The sequence below is a fragment of the Columba livia genome, chromosome 26 (genome assembly GCF_036013475.1).
Source record: "Columba livia isolate bColLiv1 breed racing homer chromosome 26, bColLiv1.pat.W.v2, whole genome shotgun sequence".
Lineage (NCBI taxonomy): Eukaryota > Metazoa > Chordata > Aves > Columbiformes > Columbidae > Columba > Columba livia.
The window spans coordinates 3,013,264-3,029,054 of NC_088627.1; the positions used below are offsets into that span (position 1 = coordinate 3,013,264).

General features: G+C 45.8%; 1 non-coding gene across 1 annotated transcript in view; it reads right to left on the bottom strand.

The window, feature by feature from the left end:
• Positions 1 to 15,791, bottom strand: part of LOC102087592 (uncharacterized) — a 102,171-nt gene that overhangs the window by 70,107 nt on the left and 16,273 nt on the right. The window contains exons 3-4 of the transcript XR_010468154.1: positions 1,344 to 1,578; positions 323 to 375 (exon numbers count right to left, since the gene is read on the bottom strand). This is a non-coding gene — a transcript (uncharacterized LOC102087592). The remainder of the gene's footprint in view (positions 1 to 322; positions 376 to 1,343; positions 1,579 to 15,791) is intronic.

Sequence of the window (15,791 nt, forward strand, 5' to 3'; positions counted from 1 at the left end):
TACCCCCTGATTTTCCCCATGTAGGCTTTGCAGCCCTCACCAAGCTCTGTTGCTTTGATGTCGGTTTTAGCAGTACCTGGAAAAGACAATTTTGAAAGTAGCTCAGATCTGACTGCAACGTGAAGTTACCAGGGACCCTCCTCCATACCAATGCGCCTCCTCCACACCAATGCGCCTCCTCCACACCAATGCCTCCCTGAGCAAGAGCAGCCTCTTGGAAAATTAGCCGTACTTGATAGAACAAGTCTGCGTTCACACAGAATGCATGACAACCCTCGGCCACTTCTAGGAGTTAATTCTCTGCACAAGCAGTAATACGTACCTTCTTGGTGTGAATTTCTCCAGCTGAGCTCCTCACCCCACACCTGCTCTTCTCTTATATCCCAGGAAAGAACAAAGAAAATTACCTTTATTGACTTACAGCAAGTTACTCTTCATTTATTCCAGGTATACACAAAGAGAACCAGCCCCACCGGAGTTACTGCTGATTTACAATAGGTAAGTAGGTACACAATTACTTCTGGTGATTTACAACCGAGTTACCTGTTATTTATTCTAGGTATTTAAGGCTATATCCACATGGGGGCCCTAAGGAAAATTAAACCAAATTAATTTTAAAGTAGATTAGTCAAACTGTGTTAGACCATGACACAGACTCTCCAGAACTAAAGAGGCCTTAATTCATTTTAGTTTGTCTTAACTCCTTTCCCAGTGAGGAGAAACTCGGCCCAAGTGGCGATACTATGGAATAACAAGGACCAAGCAGGAGGAAAATTAGCCCTGTTCATTTGAAAAGCGATCACTGCGGATTTACAGTGGGAAGAAGAGAATAAGTCCCACCGACCTCAGTGGCATAAAAACCTTTGACTTGCACTAGAGAATGTATGCTCAGGGCAGGCTAAGAGAGCACAGAAAGTAATCTGTATTGTTATTAATTCTTCTCAGCTCGTTGCCAGCGCCCCAGCCAGCCCTTCTGCTCTCCCAGCCTGCTCCAAAGCAGCTATTCCGGAGATGGGTACGACAGGGCTATTGTGCTTTATTTAATGTTTCTGTTTAACTGGTTTAGCTGCTTCAGCTGGGCTCCCAGAGCTTCAGTTTGTATTGGAGGGAGCACAAGGCTGAGAAAGTCCTGCAGAGCGACCCTGCAACCACCGTGTTGCTGCAGCCCTGGGATCGTAGAACGGTTTGGGTTGGAAGGGACATTTGATGATCTGCTCCAGTCTTGGGGATGAACTGAAGTGTGAGATGGGACATCTCAGAGATGCCCTCGCTGCATAGCAAGCAGCATAGAAAACCTCCATCTCCTCCACCCTTCACTCTCACGCAGCCTTTTACTCCCTTACCTCTCTCCGTGCGCTCCTCTCTCCTTCCTTTCCAAACTCATACAACGTTCTTCCTCATTTTCGAGCTCTCTCCTTTACCACCTCATCTCACACATGTTGATCCTTGTACAAGAGCAAAATCTCCTCCTTTCTCCTTCACTTACTGATTTTCTCTTACATCCCATCTTTTCTCAGTGACCTTTTTGCTGGTGCTCTCCCAAGTGTGCCCAGGGAGCCCAGCGAGCAGCGTGAGGAGCTGCAGGAGAGAATATAATAAACAGTTTTTAAGCCAAAATACCTCAGCCAGTTCCCAGGCACAGGAGCAGCCTGCGTGGATGAGAGAGAAAGGGAGACGGAGAAGCACAAACACAGCCCCAATAAAACCCCAGTTACACAAGAGGCCTGACTGAAACACAGCCTCTGAAACCTGGTGTTTGAGGTGACAACCAGAGGCCAAATGCACTAAAGGAGAGTGTTAGTGTTGCAAAGACCAAGAAAAAAAATACAGGGGGAAAATTTAACAATAGACAGGTCTTGGTTTGCACTGCTGAACAGGGGTGAATTTCACCTTCAGTGAATTACAGCACATCTGAACTGTGTTTTTCTTTAAATATACAACCTAATTGCAATGTAAATGCAGCAGAGCCCAGCAGAAACAGAGCAGCCCAGCAGTATCTCTTTGCATTAGCTGCTGGGTTATGAGCACGGGAGACATTTACTGCCCCATCCATTCCCAGGATAATCACTTAACTGACGCGGCCCATGCTCCATCCCTCCTCCATAATGGGCTAAAGCGTCACTTATCAGCCCAGCTGTACCTTGGGAGCAGCTTTGAAGCTCCAGCAGCAAGTACATGGAGTCCAAGGTGCTGCAGCCTGCTCAGCACAAGCCATCCCAAGGAAAACAAGTTGATGGATTTCCTCCAAGTTTGCTGCAGCACTGAGCTCTCCAGAAGCAGCTGTTTCACCTGCAGCTCCTGGTCCTGACACCCCCAGGGGCTGTCACCCAGACCCATTGCTGTCCTGGCAAATCTGATGGCTCTTCAATGAGGAAAGCTCTGTTCTGCCACCACAAGCGTTTATTTTCTCCAGAAGCTGTGTGATAAATCAACCTGACACATCCCAGCCGCCATGAAGCCTCCTCGGCTGTAAGAAGCATCGCGCAAGGTTTTGTCTGCGCCGCTTGGTACATTCTCAACATTTAACTTGTATTTGCAATAGCGACTCGAGGAAGCTGAGATTGATGAGGGTGACAATGCCAACATCCCCGGCCTTTTCCCCATTTACTTCAGGCTGCGAAATCCATCCTGTCAGTGCTATTACAGCCCTTTGCGGCACATCCAGGATCACACCAAACCATACCCAATGCCAGATGCGTGTTTTAACTCCGAAACCATCATTACAATTCCCACAGCAAACCGCAGCAGCTTTGTTCCTACTTGGGCCAAGAGCTACAAGGTGCCCACCCGAGTCTCGTGTGAAGATAAACAGCAGAGAATTTCTACAGAGGATCACACAAGAATTTCAAGGTCTTGTATCACCACCCGTCGCTCACAGACATTCCAAACACACACTTGAGCACATTTCTAAATGTGGCACGGGCAGAAGATGGACGTGTGTTCTGCTATAGCTGTCTATACCCTATATGGTGCCACCTGTGATTTTAAAAAGGACATATTTTCCTCAGTAAATCAGCAGTTCTGAGTTTGCACAATCCCTTAATCCCTGGGTGGAAGATCCCCATTATCTGTCCGGTACAAGGCACGTTATTAACGGATTACGTTTGCAGCAGGTAAAGGTCATTTTTAATGCTTTTAATGATTTAAAAATGGATTTTCCTTTCAGATTTACTATTTTCAAGAAGCCTGGCAGTGAAAACCCCAACCCAGTAAGTAATACCCATTAAAAGGTAGAGATTCAACTTGTTCTGTTCTCCAAAACAGCTCCGAAGGGATGAACTGCAATGCGCAGTTGTCCAGTGGAGATTCAGAATCCTGTCTGGGCAGAAAATACAGGCCAGATTTTTCAAAGAACCTGCAAAACTAAAAAATTACCTTTAAAGAGTACACAACAACTGGCTTTCAATGGACAAATACCACCTTTGGCTGCACAAATATCACAGGGCATCATTTATTTGGTTTCTTCTGCATAAATTTGGCTGAAAAGTACAAACACCTTCCTGCCCAGCCTTGTGATTCGATGACATGATGTTTGGTTGTGCTGTGGACAGGGAAATACTTCTTAAACCTTCCCTACAAGTCAATATCGTCAAGTCTGACCCACACACCAAGTTCAGTGATAGGGTCTCTTTCCAAGGGTGGTTTTCTTCTGCCAACACCAGAATTCCCACTGACCAAAGCAATCTGAGAATTCTCCCTCAGCTCCTTCCTATTTTCACCCTCTCTATTCTCCGTTTCAGGACTCCCAGTCTTCCCCAGCAACCCCGAGCGGCCACAGGACAGGACAAATCACAGCAACCAGCTTGGGGCGAAAAGACCCGCTGCTTCTGAACTTGTCACTTCTGAAGGTGACACTGCAGGGCCGGTGCAGTCAGTGGAAAGAGCCTGGAAGACAAGAGCTCCAGGAGGCAAGTGCTGGAGTCACCTTGTGACAGTTCTTGGGGACACAACAGGGCTGGATGGCCACGGGTCCCTTTGTCCTTTGGGACACGTGTCACAGCAGCGCACTGGGGGACATCGGGTGCCCCAGGTCTGATCTGAAGTCCCTGGGAGTCACCAGGCAGCTCTTGTGGCGACCTCGGAGGAATCCGGCCCTTCCAAAAATCCCCCAAGAGCAGGAATGACAACCAGCAGCTCTTCAGCAGCAGCCACCCAGCTGAGATGACTCATTATCAACTATGAGCCTTTTCAGGTTCTCACACGAGCTGTTAAATTGGAAGCACTGAAGCACTTTGCTTTGTATGGCATTCGATTTCTGTTTTTTCTTTCTTTAGTATTATTATTTAAACTTTAAGCCCAGCTACAAGGTGGTTCTAAATAAAGGGAGAAGAGACAACTGCAGCTTTATTATCAGGCTCCATACAGCTCCCCCAAGCCGCATTTGTTCTTTCAAGTGTCCCCAGTCTTTTTTGCTGTATTGTGTAGCATCCCTGCCTCTCCAGCAGGATAACAGGAGCTGCATCACCGATGAGGAACCTTTCTGCTCCTCATTAATGCTGAGAAGTCAGAGGTTTTAGATGTGCAGCCAGAGTGACCCAAGTCTCAATGACAAGCAACTACCATGGACTTGCTTAGACTTAAAACACTGCACCTTGCTTGGTCTCCTGCCATACACACACAGCAAAAAGATCTCTGCAGGGACTTTATTCCTTCTAAGATCTCACATTTCCCTCTTCCCAAAGAGACCAAGCTTGATAGGCCAGGACATCAGAGCCAATCGTGGCGTGTACACCTCAAAACCCTGCAAGAAAAGTCAAATTCTGTACTGAGACTTCAGCCAAGGTCAGAGCAAGCTCAGCATCCCAGGATGCATGGGCTATAAACATATTGCTTATTCATATGGTTGCACACAAAGACCTTCATACAAACACTTGTCATTTTAGGAAGTCACACTAATGCAACACACCGCCTGATGAAAAAAGGAACCTCAGGGAAGTAACAGGTGTCTCTAATTAAACCAAAAATAAAGCATCCCTTCCCCAGTGGGATGGTGCTCTCATTCCCCCCATAGATTAACCTCCTTGTCAGATCACAGCAGCCACTGCGCCGCACTCTCCTCCCACTCGCTGAAGAAAAAACAGCAGGTTGCAGCAGTCCCAAGCTATTCTGCAAAGTCTTGTCTGTCCTAGAGCATCAACTTGTCTTACCTGACCAAAGACAAAGCTCTTTGGCCAGAAGCCAGTGTGGGTGCAAAGCCAGAATAACCCCCTGGAAGGAGCAGGAATGCTCCGGGGGAGCTGACATCAGCACCTGGCCCAGTTATCCAGCACACAGGGATTTTGTGAATGTTTTATCCGAGCAATCTCATTAGCCCTGTGCTCAGACGTTTCAGTCGCAAGCCTTAGTTTCCAGAACCACAGTATCTTGGGCTTGATAGGAGGAGGAAGCTGTTTGGGGCTCCTCAGCAGACGATGCTCTAAGTTGCCTATGTTGCCGGGCATCCTCCTTTGCAGATCACCCACTGCAAGGACACGCGTGTGCAAACACACACGTACACATCACATACATTTGCCCACAGAGTGGATGTTCTAAGACTTTGTCAAGATGTGAGGATCTGTGTAACCACGTAGGTGTAGCGGTGTGAGCAGCTAACACACGACAGCTGTCACCGCGATCAACACCGAGAGCAGGAGACAGACGTCCCCAGCCAGAGGCACAAGTTGGTACCAACCGTGCACAGCCACGTGCACCGAGTCAGACACCAGCCCAGAAAGCTGCTGAGATGAGCTACACTGGTGCAAAAACCTGCATTGCATTGGCACAGAATCTCCTACAGCTCCTACACTGGGGGTTTGCACTACCATGGTGAGGGGAGGAGGCAAAATTCAGGGTCTGGCCTGAAACCACGGGATGCAGAAGAAGAAAAGCCACTAATAATGCCGCTCAGAACCATTTTCTGTTGCTAACGCATGCGTCAGGGTGGTAGGTTTCTCAGATGGCTCCTAAAGGACATTTGTGAATAATGCGTGGTGGCTTCTGTCTGTCCCAGCCAGATTGCTCCGGGCATTACACATAGCAATTATTAAGCTGTTTGCTGTAACAATTTAAGTTATAGTGGTAAATAAACATCACCAATGTTACAGGCCAGATCAGAGAGTCACAGTTATTTACCCCTAACTACAGATTTTCGTCTTGTAGGTCTATTTACAATGTCAACTGTGTCCTGAAATAAATGAAAGCCACTCATTTCTGTAGGCACCTTCTCTACCCCGAATCCATTACTCAAGTCAGACAGCAGGAGTCAAAAATCATCAAATTTCCTGGCAACTGAAAAGTTACATAACAAATGTGTTTATCCCCAACTCCTATATTTGGCAACCAACCATTGCTTTGTGGATGCTGGGCAGTAAGGTTACAGGATAAAGAGAGAGGCAGACGTCACCGCGACACCGAGAACAGGACTGAATCACGTTGCTTCTGATAATGAGACTCTCCCCGGCTTTTTGATATGGCACAGCACATTATTCCTTACTTTGAAGCTGTAAGACAGGGCTTCTCTGGGTGGGGAAGGATCCGAATCCTTCAGCAAGGCAGCCAAGAACGATGCACTGGACACCGCATCCACAGACCCACAAGTCACCTTTCCCTTGCTTCATTTTCCCAATTTGAGGATTTTGAGCTGGCTGGGCACAGCTGTGGACTCACTGCCTCTTCTCACCTGACCTGATTACTCTTTATTTCCACATTGCTGTTGCTGCAGAGCATAAGAGGAAGAAATCAAACCACTGGGGTACTGGTTCCTCAGCAGTCCCCTCCTGACCCTGGCATAGCAACAGGCATCTCCAGTTGGGCTGACTGAATAAGAATCTGTGTAAAAAAGGAGATCTCCCATCTCCAGCTTTTTGATAACCCTTTTCACCAGGAATCACTGCTACCCTTCAAGTTAGAACCTCAGGTCTGGCTATAGAAGGCTTCCAGGTGAGAAAAGGACACTGAACAGCACAGCCTGAGAGAGGCAGGAATCGGACAGGTGGTCAGCAAAAGATTTTGTGACACATAGATATAAAAGAGAAAACAGGAGGAGTCTTTACTATATTGCACTTGAAAACAAAGCGCTCCTAGTGGTCCTTTCCTCATCTCATCCCATCCCTTCAGATGAAGAGAAATAAAGCAGGATGCATCCCCAAGGAAGGCAGACACAGGCACAGTGCAAAGAGAACTCTCAAAATGATCCCTTCTGCTTGGAGAGTTGCCTTAAAGACATATGTCTAACCCAGGGATAGTGAACAAATCAGTATCTCTACGCGGCAGAGCCAAAGAACCACCCTCGATGCTATCAATAACAGGCGCTGCCAAGCAGCACGCCAGGCCTATCGGCTCCTGCAGCCAAGACTGCTGGCTGAGCCACTGTGTCATAACCAGGCCCATCTGAATTGGCTCCAATAACCCTCTTGATAGACAAGAGCAGGAGAAAGAAAAGGAAAAACTGCCCCGTAGGTTGGCCCAAGACAGCAACAGATCTACAGCCTTATTATGCAAAACGCAAGGAGAAAAAAAATGAAATCAAAAAAGGAAGATAATTGTTTTTGTTTGTGCCAGCATCGTTCCATAGAAGCAGCTTTTTCTTTCCCCGCAGCAGTTGTCGTGCTGTTGAGCTGTGTTTTGTCTCTTCCCCTGACAGCCCCCTCCATTTGCTCTGGATAAACACTTTGCAAAGGGAGCTCAGCGGAACTCAAGCGCAGGTCACGGTCTGGAGGGTCTGCTCGCACCTCTCGCTGCTCCCAGACCTGCTCTGCGGGGCAAAACCCTCCTGCCCAGGAAGGAAGATACTCTGTGGGACTGGAGTTTGTTGTGCTGTTATGTTTGAAGTACAATAAACGCTGGGAACCAACGGGGAATGAATACCCTTTGCTGCATTTAACTGCTCTTCTCAGAGCTGGATCTGACCCACTCAAGATACTCTTTCAGGAGTTAAGAAGGAAGAAAACAGATTTTCCTCAGCAGCAACTTTCCCAGCACTCAGCTGAATCACTCCTTCCATCTCCAAAACATCCACATAATCTAGATGCTTAGTAAGAGACTTAATCACCACCATCCCAGCTACCTGAACAGGACATCAGGCTGCATGAGAAACCCTCCAGAGTGTCTTAGATTACCGAAAACCTGAGCTGACCGAATTGTAGAGTTCTATATTTAGACTGAATATAAATACCTATGGAATAGGTCCATGACCAGGGCAGATCTACCAAACACATCCCACCTGTGATACCAGCTTTGTACTCCCAATAGGAGACTTTTTGGACCTTATGCTACATTTTGGCCAGCATTTTCCTGCCCGACATTCCCCTGCCTGCCAGGCCAAGCTGTTAAGGACTGGGCATTAAAGGCACTATCGGCAAGGACTGCCATCGGTATTAAGCAGGTGAGAAGTGAATTATCTTTGCCCTATATCTCGGATTTTGTTGACGTCTTTTGTGCAAGACTCTTCCGCAGGTTTCTCTTCCCATTTATCATTTGGGCTTTGCAGACCCTTGAGCTCTGCTTCCACTACATTGTACTGTGCAGCAAACAATACACAGCAATAACACAACACCTCCAACTCCATATTTCATGACCACCGCACAGCATGTGTATATTTGGGGCAGTATGAGATACAAACGCCATCACTTCGCTGCCAGCCAGGTATTTTAGATTGGTTTTATGCTTGGGCAGACGTACATTAGGCAGAAATGAGTTCTCCATCTTATGCTTCACATATCAACACAAGACAACTTACTATGAATTTTTCTTTTCTATAAAAAGATACGCTGGCTATTTGTCTGTGTAGTCTTTATTTTCTACTTGGTAATAGATGGACAGACTGCAGGAAGTTACTCTATTGTTACTTTGCCTGACACAGATTAAACCAGAGCTATTTTTAGAGGATGTTCTAATAAGTACCGGTTTCTGCAGCATCAGCTCACTTGCTCTTTCTTTAATTATATCACTCTAGTTCTCTGCTTCAGAAACCCCGTCCAGTCTCTGTAGTGTTAATACTTTTCCTCATTGCCCAACACTAGTAGTTCCTGCAGTTTCAGGAATTTATCAACACCACACTATTGTCTTTTTGCTCCTTTCTCTTCTTTATGGCCACTTTCATCCCATTTCTCTGCTGGCTGTGATCCTGTCCCCAGATGAAAAGTGGTGGAATGAACTTGCTGTTCATGAGACTGCTGTGATTCCCCATTAAAGATCTTTGAACGTGACTTCCATCTTCACACACTTAACACCCACCATAAGTAAAGCTTAATGACTTCTGCAGTTGCATTAATACACTTCCCGGGTTGGTGTGTGTCGAGTTTTCAGAATAACACACAGGATTGGCATAGGAGGTATAATCCTAGCGCAGCATGTGATTAACAACTGTTATCACTGCTATGAAAACAGGAACTTTGGTGAGTAATTATCGAGCTAATGGAGACACTGGGTGTCTCAGCAGGCAAAGATGAAGCGCTATGCTGGTGCTTTGGAACTTGACGCCAGTCTCAAAGCAGCTGGAGCTCCGCACAGACCCGCTGCTCTGCCACCCCCGACCCCAAATAACACCTGGTCATCCAGCCTGGGCTCTGCTAATTAGCTGTGGTTAGTTATGGACCCCCAGTAGCTCACTAACACCAGGAATGGAGGCTCCTCCTCAGCCTAAAGCTCAGGTACAATTCATATTGTGCTCAGCCTTTGCTGTCTCCATCTCTGAGTCATCCCAAGCTGGAGCCCTTACCCCAAACCCTTCTGTTCCAGCCCGTTCCCATGAAGATTCAGCAATTTGTATCAGTTCAAGTCCAGCCCAGCACTCAGGCTGGTGTTAATCACAAATCTCTTCCCAGGATGAGCCATGTGGACACAAACCTGCAGACACGTGTAGCGATGACCCCCGAGCCACATTCCCCACGTGCTGTGGTTTAGGAAGGGGCATCCCTGGGCACCTGGGGCTCTGCTTTAGGTCATTACAATATAACTTAATCACATAAAAATGCAACACGCTGAAGCACAAGGAAAAGGGAAAACTAGAATAAGACACATACAAACAACTCCAGAGGAAAAGAGTCTCTAGGTTAGTGGAAAAACATAGTAGAAAAAACCCAAAATCAATAATTGCCATGTCAGTATGACCCTTTCTGTAGGAATGAATGTTCAGTGACCTTCGTGTCACTTAACAATGTATGTGCACTGTCTCTGTCACCAATTCAATGTTCAAAAGCTTGAAATCTTGGGTTTTCCCCCCCCCTTAAGTCCTAAGAGAAGGAGAAGAGATTGAGCTGCTCCTTACCCTGACCACAGCACAATAATTTATCAAAAATAATGACTCCTTTTTCCTTACAACCGCTTTGACGGTTCTCTATATCATGCCACAGCTAACACAAAAAGAGACCATTTTTAAAAACAGCATTGATGAGGTTCGCACCAAGACGCAAAACTCAGAGCCTAAATCAAACCGAAATCACCACATTACGTAACTTTTTATTGGCAGTGACAGTGAGGACACAGTTGTGGTGGTTTTTCAGTTTGGGTTTTTTTTGGGGGGAGTTGAAGGGGGCTGAGGGCAGGGGGTTATTTTGCATGCAGTTATTGCTTCAGTCAGGTTCATTCATTTTCTTGTACCTCTAAGAGCCACTTCCATGATGGTTTGTTCTGGAGTTGGGCGGTACTGGCCCACAGGGATTATTCCATTATACTTCAGAAGCCAAGGGGGAGAATCAGTTGAATGGGGAGTCCAATAAAGAAGTGCCCTGTGCTTCAAAATCAGCTCAACGTGATTGCACCTTGACCACACCATTGGAAACCCCTTGCACCAAACCTGCCCATAGAGGGAATATGACAAAACCAAAGTGGTTTCTTGGCCACCAGACCCAGCCCATTAGCGGAAGCGGTGCTTTTGTTCCCCGGGTTCTCCTGAGCCATTCATCACGGTGCCTCTGGACCGCAGCTATGTCGCAAACCGTCCTCGGCTGCCAAACCATGAGAAATCTCATTATAAATGAAACGGAGCTCGCAGAACAAGATAGCGCACAAATACAAAAAGCAAGGTGGGAAGAAATCAGATCCTAAAAATCACCAGTTGTTCTTGTCTAATATCTTCCTCTATTTATTTCCTTTGGAAGACATTTTCTGCCAAAAAGTAATAATGAAAACAAATACACATCCCAGCCCAGATGCATCAGTTCTGTTTCTCTAAGAGATTTTTTGGGTGAATCTCAAAAATAAATAATTGCATATACATTATTCTGCTATAATGACTCTGCAGAACAGAGCTTCCCTTCTCATTCACTGTGTTCTCTTGGGTTTGACATCCTGCAGTCTGACCAAGCAGTTAAAGACAAAGCCGTGTAACGTCTGCTACTGCAATACTCCCAGTCACCTCCTCTCCCTGCAGTGCCGGGATCATTTCAGCAACCAAACCACACTGATCTGGAGACTTCCAGGACCTGGGAGCTTCATTAGGAGCTGCCACATGACAACAGAACAGTATGATCCTCATTTTACAGGTGGAAGCAAAGGGACACTTGCCACATCCACACAGTAAATTCTTAAGTATATTAGAATTTAATTCGCTTCTGAGCTGGACCACAAAGATGTGTCAGGTACATTTTATGCTGGACATGGCGGAGAAGATGGGGCTGGGCCTCTCTGAACACTCATGCAAGAGATTCCTATGGATGATGCTTTTATGTACCTTAAGTACACGCATGCAATAAATACCATGACACTCCCAAAGATGGAGACACCCAGTCCCGGCCATTCCTTCTGCCTTAAACCTGCACATCTCTGGAAAAGAAAAGGCAAAAGACTCCGGTCCAGATGCAACATCTTAAAGAACAAAATAGCTACAGTTGTGTGGAATGGGGTGGCAGTTTAAAAGACATCTGTTTTTTTGAATGTAAAATGGATCTTTATTTCTCCTTTAAAGTGCCCATAAAACCTTAAGGATCCATGAGAGGCTAGAATAAATGCAATAGACCTTTCCATAGTGTGTGCAGAAGGATTTTTTTAAAGTGCATTTTTAATTATTAAAGTCATGAAAGCAGCATATTTATCACTGCAGCAGCAGCCTCTCACCACAAGGATGTTTTTGGGGATGCAGCAAAGGGCCATTTTAGGCACAACCTAATTTTCCTCTGTGACAGAGGCGAGTCCTTTCCGCAGGAGGAAGGAAATTCCACCAGCACATCAGCTCATTATTTTGTGTAATTTAAAAGGGTTGCCTGAAGGGTGAGTCGGGGCAGTAAAGGACCCATGCAGTTGGTTACCATACAATGAGAAGCAGAACAACTCGGTTGCCCCTTCCCAGTGTAGAAAGTCATTTCAATACTCTTCCAACATTCAACCACCAATTTTCATGAAACGTGGGGGGCAGAATCATCGAACCAATGGGACAACACAAGACAAACCTCCAACCCTCATTCCTATAGGAAATCTCCCTGCCAAGCAGCATTACAGGTCTGAGCACCACTGGTTTTGTCATCCCACAACAGCTCATCTACCTGAGCAGCAGAGAAAATGTAGTGAAGAGAAAAGTCAACAGATAATAATTTAAGAATCAGTAGAAAGTCTAACCTCTTATTCAACAAATCTAAAGCAAACATCGCCCAGCACAACCTGATCACCTGCACCAGCAGGACCAAAGCCAGCACAGGAATCCTCATCTTTGCTGTATGGATATCATATATCCTTGTGTGGGTGGGCCCTTAAGCCCCTTGGTTCCTCTCACTATAAAGGAAAGATAATAATAGTTTTCATCCACAGGCATGTGAGTATGATTTAGCTGAACTCTACGAGTTGTTCCCATCTGCTGATAACGCAGGGCAGCTGAGCATCCAAAACCAGCTGGATCTGCCCAAGGAAACCCAGGGAATCCATGGCAGAGGGGCTAGAAATGTAAAGTTGATTAACAAAAATCACACAGACAAGAAATAAAAGATTTAAACACTATTCCCTGAAATGGAAATTGTTCCTGGGCAGATAAAGTGATAAGGAAGGGGTGTGTATTCAAAGCCCAGAACACTGAAGACAGTAAAGCACATCCCTCCTCAAAAGTAAAATGCTTTCTGAAAAGGTTTGGGTGAACTCATTTGTGGATAATGTAAGTTACAGCTTCCAAATGAATTTGGCATAAATATTTTACGTGGCACTACAATAAGCTTTGTGTGGAGAGCCTAGAAAATGGGAGGGTTTATTTGCCATCATCCTGGAAGAATCAATGTTAATCGATCGGCTTCCGCAGGTGAAGCGGCTGGGCTGTTCACGTGCACCTGGCGCTGATAGAGTCACTGCTGGGGTTTTAGTTGAGCTGTTAACATGTGGAAATGGAAATGGCTTTTTTTGGTTGCAGAAGTAGCAAACAGCAGTCACTTTCTTCATATCATCCAAGGGAAAACATGTACAATTATGTAGAACTTTAAGTGCTGGAGACACTTTTGAAGTAACTGGGGACTTGATCTGAAACACAGCTGGGAAATCTCGGGACCATAAGGAACAAGACCATGTGCTTTTATTTATTTCATAGGATGTCATTTATCCAAGAGGCCCTTAAAGCCCCAGCCAAGATCCAACTCTCCCATATCTTCGTGTTCTCCCACAGCTCAGGTCACCCTCCCATTGTGTGTGTTACAGCAACACCCAGAGGTGCGATCAGTTGTGCTTTGTACAGGCTTCAAGAGAAACCTCTGTCCCCAAGACATTAGATTCTAAATGACAGAGATGAGAAGAGGGTGAGAACTTCAGTTACCCAACTTCAGCACCTGGAGAACCAAAGCATTTGGATCTGCCACTTGTTCCATCCAAATACAACCACACCAGGCCTGCTAAAATTGAGAGTTACTGCCTCTGCAACTTACACATAAATTCATAAGTCACCTGTTTCAAAAATAACAGTTCAGCTCTTTGATATGGGCCCAGAGGTTGGGAGAGTCACTAAGAAGAGATCAAGTGATGCCCGAGGTCTTCTCCCCTAACACGGTATCACACACACACCTACAGACCAGGGACAAATCCCTTGTTCTGCCATTGAGTCAGAGCCACATCAGTGACAAAACCAGGGTGAAACCAACAGGAGCCCTTCAATTCTCACCCTCTTGTATCTCCTAGAACACACTTGCCTCTGAGCCTCATTAAATATATTGCTTAAAGAGGGACGGCTATTTTTACATTTCAGTGTGTCTTGGCAAGTGTCTACGCAAAGAAACATGAACAAAAGGAACCTGTCTTCAGCTGATCACAATGCCATTGAATTAAAAGTTTATGTTCCTTAAACATGGCAATGCCTGTCTTGGACTCCAAAAGAACGCGGTTCAACAAGGGAAAGCACAGACCGTGTTGGCAGGAGTGGAGGTGGAATCCAGGTGCGTCAAGAGGAGCACAACAAGCAGAAAGCTCACGAGTAGAAAGGCTGCGACTCGGCTGAGTGGGATGCGATTTGTCATGCTCGAATGCATTGTTTTCATATGGGAACAACAGAATGTTTCAAGGGTGGTTTTTTTTCTTCCAACAGGACAAAAGATGAGATTCACCACAGACCATGATTCTGAACCAGGAGCTGCAGCTAAACTCATTATATGGCTATTGCTTCAAATAATAAGAATTTCTTCTGCACTTCTTGTCACTTTTCCAGCTGTTCATTACCTGGCTAAAAGGATTACGGTTATTCCAACAGAGGCTTCAGAAAAAGCGAGGAGTGAATAAGTACTGGAAGGCCCAGCACATGGCTCACCTGTCCTGTACACGGTGTCCAAACCACCACCTGCAGTGGATGAGGCACCAGACACCGGGCCCATGCAGTAATTGCTGAACTCTGCATTACGCTGTCAGATGAGATGATTGTGTAAGTTCATCCTGGCCCTAAAAACCCCAGACTCCCACAGACTCTGTGGCATCATTTCCCAAGATATACGTGCTAAAATCAGGAAAAAACAGGTGTTTGATACAAGTTTGCCCTCAAGGCAGGCTAATTTTGGAAACTGTAGCTACTTACTATGGAAACATTTTGGTCTGGAAATCTTAGGAGATTCCAAACGTCTTACACATTTTGTTGCTGTATGGGCAAGAAATACAGACTTGTCCTTTCAGTTTTCTCAGCTGATGTAACAAATGACAGAGAATGGCAAGAGCTGTGGCGGGGAGGCAGTTCAAATTCTACAGTGATTTTGGAACTACTGGGGTTCTTGTCACACCCCAGTTAGAGATTCAGGTCTACTCATGTCCCAGCTAAACCATCTTTACCAAGGTACACGTATGCATTCCACACTTCATTTGAATTGTCTCCCCTAATAGCAACAAAACAAAAGAAATAAATAAACCCAAGCCAAACAGAAAATAGAAACCACCTCAATGACAAGCTCGCTTCCCTGGCAACAACCTCATTTCCTTCTCCTCTCATTTATTAAAAACTTTTTTTTTTTAATTGCAACACCACAATTAAAAAGAAAATAAAAGACTTTATTTTCCACTGCTTACAGGGTTACTTGTCTGTATAGGCAAAGAGCCTTTAGATATTGTAATTAACAGCACCAAGGACTCCTTCAGCACTCAACTAGTCACACCAGCTCTTGCAGCAGCTCCCTGGGCTCCAGCAGCCCTCTAAACTAAAGCACATAACGATGGTACCAATAAACCATAAGCTTGTGCTGCGCACCGCAGGGGTGAAGCGGCATTATCCAGCAGCGCGGAACACGGTGGTGCCCACAGACACCCCGACCATTGCTCAGTCCACAGGGAGCTCGGCTTGTGTCTAGGACACCAGTTCGGAACCAGCCGGTCTCTCAATTAAACCAATTCTGCTTTCTGCCTGTGAAGTGAACAAGTTGGCTAAGCTGAAATCA